The sequence below is a fragment of the Falco rusticolus genome, chromosome 6, assembly GCF_015220075.1.
Source record: "Falco rusticolus isolate bFalRus1 chromosome 6, bFalRus1.pri, whole genome shotgun sequence".
NCBI classification, from domain to species: Eukaryota; Metazoa; Chordata; class Aves; order Falconiformes; family Falconidae; genus Falco; species Falco rusticolus.
Genome location: NC_051192.1, coordinates 30,385,003 through 30,393,175, shown reverse-complemented (window position 1 = coordinate 30,393,175; position 8,173 = coordinate 30,385,003).

Genomic DNA, 8,173 nt, shown 5'->3' with positions numbered 1-8,173 from the left:
TTCTTTATAGCTGCAAGGAGAACAATGAAAAGAGCACATTTTAATACATCAAAAGATAAGTAGCAACATACAGCATAGAGTTTATGAGGAAAAAATTTGAATGAAATGGATGCAGTCTATTAAATCACAAAAAATACTCTGAAACGAGGTTGATCATTTGGAAGGACATCATCAATGCAAAAAAGAATAATTTCCAAGAGCAATTACATGACTTAGAAGTTGTTATAAACTAGAGGATTTACCCTACAATCAGCGCTATGATTATGCAGCATGTATAATCCATGCTGGCTTTAAAAATGAGTTAGCACTGATATGGCGGTGAACTGCTCATGAGCTGTAGGCACTGCAAGGGACATGCTGTACCTAATGAGGCAGCCAGGTTATTTCCCTCCTTGTTCCTCCACTCATGGGGATACCAGTTTGTGCTATCACTCCATTCTAACTGCAGGAGTCCATGCATCTGCCTGCATTTTTACAGGTTTTATACCAGTGGAATTTCTTTCCCTCTATCTTTTTTTCCTGTAACAAAGCCAAAATAAAGAGAAGAAGATCATGAAATTGGGGATTATACAGAGTTTAATGCAAATGGGAAAAGATTGCCGCAGTCTCTATCAATTTTAATAGTGTTCTGTATTCTTGCAAGGGTAAACTTTTAATTTGCAGTCATGGCCTAGCAGGTTCTTTTCTACAGTCTTTTACAGAAAGATTCAGCATCATGCTGAAGAAATGGAAAGAAAGTATTGAGCAGCTATTCACCTGTCCTTATATCAATTCAGAAAGCCTGTCCCTCTTCCTCCCTCTTTGCTAGAGATCTTCCTATGCAGATATATCTGCGAAACAACACCAAAAATACGGCAACAACTACATCTTAAGGGCTTGTAGGCACCAAGTTAGGTAGGGAGCACTCCTTCAAAGTTACGACTGAGTTACCAATATGAGAAACCGAATGAGTATTACAGTCTAATTGTCCTCCATGACATCCATATGTATCAAATACTGCAGCTGTTATTTTCATTGCTAACTGAAAAAGTGTGTACAATGCAGCAATCTGCAGCTTTAGAGCATCAGAAGTTGCCATCACTGCAAAATGAATAATAGTGTGAGACAAACTCCTCAGAGACGGCATATAACAACCAGTTCAGTGATTCACTTGGTTCACCCACACCTACAAGCTGAACAAGTTTCTGAAGCCCCATCATACAGGTAGGCAGCTAAGACATTTCTACGTCATTTCAAAAACAGGTTTAGGACATTGAGGACTCTATCCTTGGAGGAGCTTGAGGCATCTTGAGTAACAGACAAAATACAGCACAACAGTTCATGAACTAATCTCAGCAACAGTCCGCCTGACATTTAGACCTTGAACTACTGATTGTTACTGAACTAAACATGAGCCACAAGTTATTGACAAATCAATTAAGACCCAGCTGACTGAGTGCTTTAAACATTTTAAAGTATATCTGAACAGAAGCTTAGGTCATGTTTCATCTCCTCACTTTACACAAGCATGTGTTCAAAGCACTCAGCCAGCAAGACCTAGGAAATTGAAGAGTGTTTGAGGAAACAAGGGATTCACTGAAAGTGAATTGCTTACTATGAAATGCCTGATGCTTTGCTTATCTGTCCTCTGGCCTTCCTGTGCTGCTTTCCTTAGGACTGCTTATTCCCTCCGTTCTGTGGCTCTCTCCTTTTCTCTAAAACTTATCCCTCTGGATTTTACTCTGTCTACTCCTTTTTCTCTGACCTTCCCTCCTCACCATGAATTCTCTTCTTCAGTTCCTCATCCAACACCCCATATTTTGATCCTACTGTAAAACGAGGTCAGCCCCACTGTCCATGTCCGCCAGTGCCTGGTGTACAATTTGCAATTGCTGGTTACTCTGCACGCAGGCAGCCAGTCACCACAGTTGGTCCTTTATCCTGGAGGAACCAAGACACTTCCAAGCCAGGGGCAACTGATGTCTTGCTGACTATTGACTCATAAGGCACCACAAGCTCCCCAATCCACCAACCGTTTGAGCTCAAAAGCATCACAGCTGAGTCTGAGAAACATTGATCTCACCTCCAGCTGTGGCAAATACCAGATGCTTCAGAGAAACAAAACAGCTTGTACGGATAAATACACCAGAATTTGCTGTGATCAGATGGACAAAACATACAGGTAAAAGCAGACTAAATGACTCTTCTGAAAACAAGGTCCAAAAGTTCACCTTGCCTTGAAATATATTTCAGCAATATCAGCTTTAAGAGCTTCCTCTTTGTGGAGGGAATACAAGAGAAAGCTTCACAACACTGCTATTCACAGGCATATGAGGGAAGATGAGAGTTTTGTTAATTTCGGTCAATGATGACTTACAGCAGTGAATCCCTCCTGGATTTTCATTTTGAGCTACAAATTTATCTTCTCTGTAGTATCAAATACTGGGTATGCTTCTACCATACTATTTCTACCGCGCTGTTTGTTTCCTTTCTAAACTAAAAGAAGAACATCTCTTACGTGTTTAGTGTCTAAACTACAAGAATAGTCTTCTCTCACAAATCTTATCACCTACCTTTTATCACCTCCTTACCTTCTCACATTCCTATTTCTTTATAAAAATGAGGCTGCCAAAGCCAAACACAGTACAACCAGCAATGAAAGATAATGAATTGTTATCACTTGCATTTTCTGTACTACTCTTTTCACAAAACTATGTTTTATATTTTATTTTGGCCCCTTCTGATTTGTCCCCAGAGACATCCAGGACAAACAAGTGATAATATTTTGTCATGTTGAAAAGCAACCTTTTAATCTTCATTTGTCTTTAATTTGTAATCCATGATGGCATTTCAGGTGAGTAGCTTTTTAACAACTTTATGAGACACTATGTCAAAGGCCTTTGAAAGTCCAAATAAATAATTTATATTAACCTCCAGGGCTCAAGAGGAGTTAAATCTCATCGGCATTTAAAAAATTAATGCAGTTAAATATGAAATTAATTTTCATAAGAAAATTTCAGATAACACTTCAAATAAAAATTTTAATATACCAAAAAATCATTGTCTTTTCAACTTCATTGCCATCCATTATACTCCTAAAGGTAACTGGGTGGTATCAGTATGAACTGATACTGATACAGTACTCTATTTTTCATTATTAATATTTCTGACATACTGTTGACTCCTCACACATCATCATTGTCAGAGAAATGTTCTTTGCTCTTTCATCTAAAATAACAGAGGACAACATTCCTAATTTTTTCCAGAAAAAGTTATTTCTATACAGAACACCAATAATCTACTCTGTGCCAGGTAGCACAGATCAGACAGAGGAAGGATTAGTAGTTTACTCATAACAGAACTCTTGCATTACCAGTGGCTTTCTGCATGTCTACTTCTTGTCTTGGTTTTCAGCAATATTGTAGATTTTTCAGCAAAAATCTTTTTCCTATCTCAGATGATGCACCGTCATTAAAGCTAAAATGAGTAAGAGTGCCTTCTGTAAAAAGTTCTGTATGTCAGCCTTATTTCTTTAGTTGGAATAACTAACAAAACCTGATGAGATTTGGTGTCCTTGTATCTCAGCTTCTCTCTGACATTTCCAAGACACCACAGATTTCTGTTTCAAAGAGCTGAGCTTTTTTTCCCCCTTGTTTATGGTCCTGTCTCTGAGACAAATGAACAAATGAGTCACAAAAACAAATTCATGAAATGAAATGAATATACCAATGGAAAGTAATTTAAAAAAATATATCCGTAAATAAGAAATCACTGATCAGCACCATGATCATTTAAACTTTGGCAGCCCCTCTGAGATGCATTTGTAGCCAGAAGGAAAGATGGAACAAAATAAAAAATTAACTAGTCTCTGTTGCTGGCAGAAAACAGTGAAATTAAATTGCAGGGTGTGTTAACACTGAAAATCAAGTCACAGTGACAAAACAACCACCATCTTTTTGTGATAATACAGTTATTGTAATGACAAGCACTCTTGCAAAAACTTTCTGAATTCTGCACTCAAGTTTTTAATCCTTGCTTTCAATCAATATGGGTCTGCAAGTACTTTCATACCCAGAATCTAACTAAATAAAGCATTTAAAGATTTTGAAACCAAGTAACAAAATAACCTCCCAAACTTAATTAGCTTGCTTTCACTTGGAGTATTAGAAGAAAAAATTAATCTTAAATGTTATCGATAATTTGGTGATTTTTTTCTGAAGTTGAGCTGTCAGTAATTTTAATTTTATCTTTCAATACAATACCAACTCTGAAGCATTGCAATGGCTGTGTTTCTGACCATCACCATTCCTTGCTGTTTTGCACCTACCTACCTGCTGCCCACCTTCCTTTGGATGTTTGATGGCATTAACTACAAGCAGGAAAGCAGAAATCTCAGTGCTCCCTGCATTACCTGACACTGCTAAAAATTCAACACAACACTTCCTGTCAATCTTGCTGCTGCTGCTGCAGGCTGCATCGCTGGGTCTTCGCTCCTACCAGACATGCACTGAATAACACAGTGACAGCATTGTGAGCCCTTCTATCTCATCTACTCCTCTGGGAGAGATCTGTATGTGTGGTGCAATATCTCTCCAACCAAGGGAAAACATAATCTTTCAAAGTAATTTTTCTAACCCATCTTCCAAATTCAGGTTAAAGATGCCCCATCTGTGGAAACATTCAAGGACAGGTTGGATGGGGCTCTGAGCAACCTGACCTAGTTGATAATGTCCCTCCCTATTGCAGGGGTGCTGGACTAGATGACTTTTTAATGTCCCTTCCAAACCAAAGCATCATATGATTCCAGGATTTTCATTACAACACACTGGAATCTATCGCTTACATCTTCCACTGAGTCCCACTGTCCCAGTTAAATCAAATCAGTATTTCTACTGGATGCCTGACTTTGTTTTTTTACCATGCTTTTCCTTTGCTCTCTTGTTCCACTAGCAGATCATGCTCCCAGATGCTCCAGAAGTCTCTGAGCTTCCTGCCCAGAAACTATTTCAATTCCCTAATCAAGATAAACACATATATATTTTTTTAATCCAAATCACTGCTCAAAATCTCTCTTTGCTGTTTTGCCTACAAAACAAAGAGTCAGAAAATTAGTGATGGCCTGAGGCACAAATAAGGCCACCTACCAACTTATGACAACAGTTAAACAGTACAAATGTGTATCATCTCAAAACAAATTTAATTTATTGTCTGCTTTGTCTCTCTTTTCAGGTCACATATTTCCTTGAATTGTGCATGTTTACACAGTACTTAACGCCGTGGGGGTCGCAGTCTTGACTGGGGCCCCTGGGCAACAAACATTACAAGCATTAAGTAATAACGTTACACATGATGTAACAGTGTTACACAATCTGCTGATGCAGATAATAAGGTCTTTAGAACAGGAAAATTCATTGTGTAACATGACAAATCTGATCAGCTGAAATTGTGCTCCCTTGCTTGCATACATCATAGTATTGTCTGTGTTCTTAACAGCTATGCTCATTAAATCAAAGAACTAAAATCCCAAATACTGGACCATATCTGTAGTACAAATCTGAGCAGAGATCACTCATATTATCACTCTTGTATTCCTAGTGTTTGCTTTCCTTGTAAGCAATTGTTATAACCACCACAAAAAAAGCTATGTTAATCCAAAGAGAGAGGCATAAGCTACACAACTGGAAAGAGGACACATAGTCCGACAGTTTTCTTATAAAATATAGCTGCTGCTACAGGGAGGTTCAAAGCTCTTGCAGTACCAGAAATCATCTGGAGGGCTGAGGCTCAGGATGCGTCTCACCACTAGCACCCCACGAGCTGCAGTGGCCATTTGCCATGCTTGCATCCCTGCCATGCTGGTCACGTCCTGGCGCTGGAGGGACAGGCACCCAGGAGCTCAGGGCACCTCTGCTCAGGGCCAGATTCCTTCTCTGGGCTGCTCCTGTCACATGTGATCGCTGCCTCAGTGTTCACATTGTTGGAAGGAGAAAAAGCAGTAACAGTGGTAAGGAGGCTGTTCTGTGCACCTGTATGTCATATCCTAGGGTCATATGTATATCCTAGGGTCAGCCCATGCAGTAGTCACTGGTAAAGTGTGAAGCAACGGTGGAAGCAGGATCTGCACTTAATGCTCTCACCTCCCTCAGCACCCTTGGCACTGAGCTGAGACATGCTCTCTCTTGTATCGTGGATCTTGCAAACATGGTTGAACAAATCCAGACACAAATGCCAACCATGTCAGGCTTCATTTTGCACCCAAACAGAAAAGATAGAAACCTCTAAGAGCAACTCAACTTTTAAGGAATTCTCCCATGACCAACCCACCCCCACTGCTCTTGGCACGCTCCTGGCAGATGTCTTTGAACACTTCCAGTCTGCTGAAGAAATTGATCCACATCTCGCACTTACAGGGATAAAAGGGTTTATGTAGAAGAGCACCACTACTCTTTCTTCTTAGCTGCTGCATTTTTAAATGAAATATCCACAGCTCCAGCACTTCATCCTTAACTCGCTCCTGTCAGTGACTAGTCCATGGGCACCCTGGTTAGATAAGAACAATATTCAAGCAACCCTGCTGAGGCCATCTGAACAGTACACACCACACATTCACTCTGCTCATGAATCCTGAAATGCTTAGACATGAGTTTGTTACAGCAGAGACTGTTTTAATCATGTGCATGTCCTTCACCACTTTCCAGTTTCTAGCTGACACTCACTCTCCTTCTGCCACTGATTACTGTGTCCTTACAGAGGATAGATAATGCAAAAAAAAAATAATGAGAAAGTATGTTACTACTTAAAAACTGGCTGAATATTTCAACTTCACTTTTCTTTAAGTAACTGCTGATACGGCTTAGTAGTTTTACGCTATTTCATTTGAAAGTTCATAGACATGGGTTTTTTTCTTCAGCATTAGCTAGGGACATTAGTAGTAGTAGTAGTAGTAGTAGTAAGTCTTTTAAGATCAGTATTTATAAAGCTTAATTAGGGAATCATTATCATCTTCCGTCACTGAGGCTGCACCTGACTTAAGCTTTGTTTTGCACAGCTAGGCTTTACACAAAAGCCAGGACACTGATATACAACTTTGTGATCAAATTCACCAAATAATGAGAAAAAAAAAAAAAAAAAAAAGACATCTCAAAGGAAATGAGAGACACCTCTTCTTTGAGAGATGATACTAATAATACTAATAATTTATAATATAGCCCACCTACGGATAAGCAAGTTTGCTGAAGTGCTGCAGCCAGAGGGGCATCTTCCTGATGCTTTTGTTACAGTTAGCAGCTATTATCAGTACAGACAGGAATGTTTTCACTACTGAGCCATAAACATCAGCTGACCCCCTCCCCAAAACCGAGGCTGAGAAATATAGCCATAAATGCTAGTAAATTTTCTTTGCCTGTTTCCTGCCCAGTTGCCTGACTTTTATTATGGGATAAAAGAGAAGTTACGTGGTTTCACTATTGCATTACACAAGTTTTACTGGAGTTTCTTTCTGCCTCAGGCAAAGCACAAGTTTAGCTGAATAATTCTCGGAAAAGCTATGGAAAAGATTATCTGTATGATGAAAAACAGAGGTGGGGGTCAGGCAGCCAACAGGTGTACCTAACTTTGTATTATCCATCTGCGGAGATGCTCAGCTGCCTGCCGTGAACTCTGTCCTTACAGCAAATCTTCAGTGCTGCTGTCAGCAATGCCACTCAAAACTGATGGGTACTGCAATCATTACAAAAAGATTGTTCTGTCTTCTTCATTTTAAACATCAGCCTTCCAGCCTTTTCACATTTCCATGGAGGATCCTTTCCAATTTGAGATGAGATGTGATGCTGCTGCTAAGACAATCTGACAGAAACATTCAAAGGTTACTAAATACCTGAGTTACACCTTGAGGAGATACTAAAATATGCCAACAATGGAAATGGACTATACTTGCTGACACGCTTCACTTCAGAAAAAAATGAATTTGATATTGTGTTTTTGATAAAAACTTGTTAACTTAGAATGAGTAAAGACAACAAAGACCAAGATCTTTAAAAGTTTGTATTACAAATGCTTATTTTCAGTTATCTTACACACGACTGTTGAACAAGCAGCACCAAAACCCCTTCAGGAGAAGAAGAGGTTAATTGCTCAGTGAAATGGCAAAAGCTAAGCATAAAAAATAAAGATCCACGATGCATATAAAGAATTG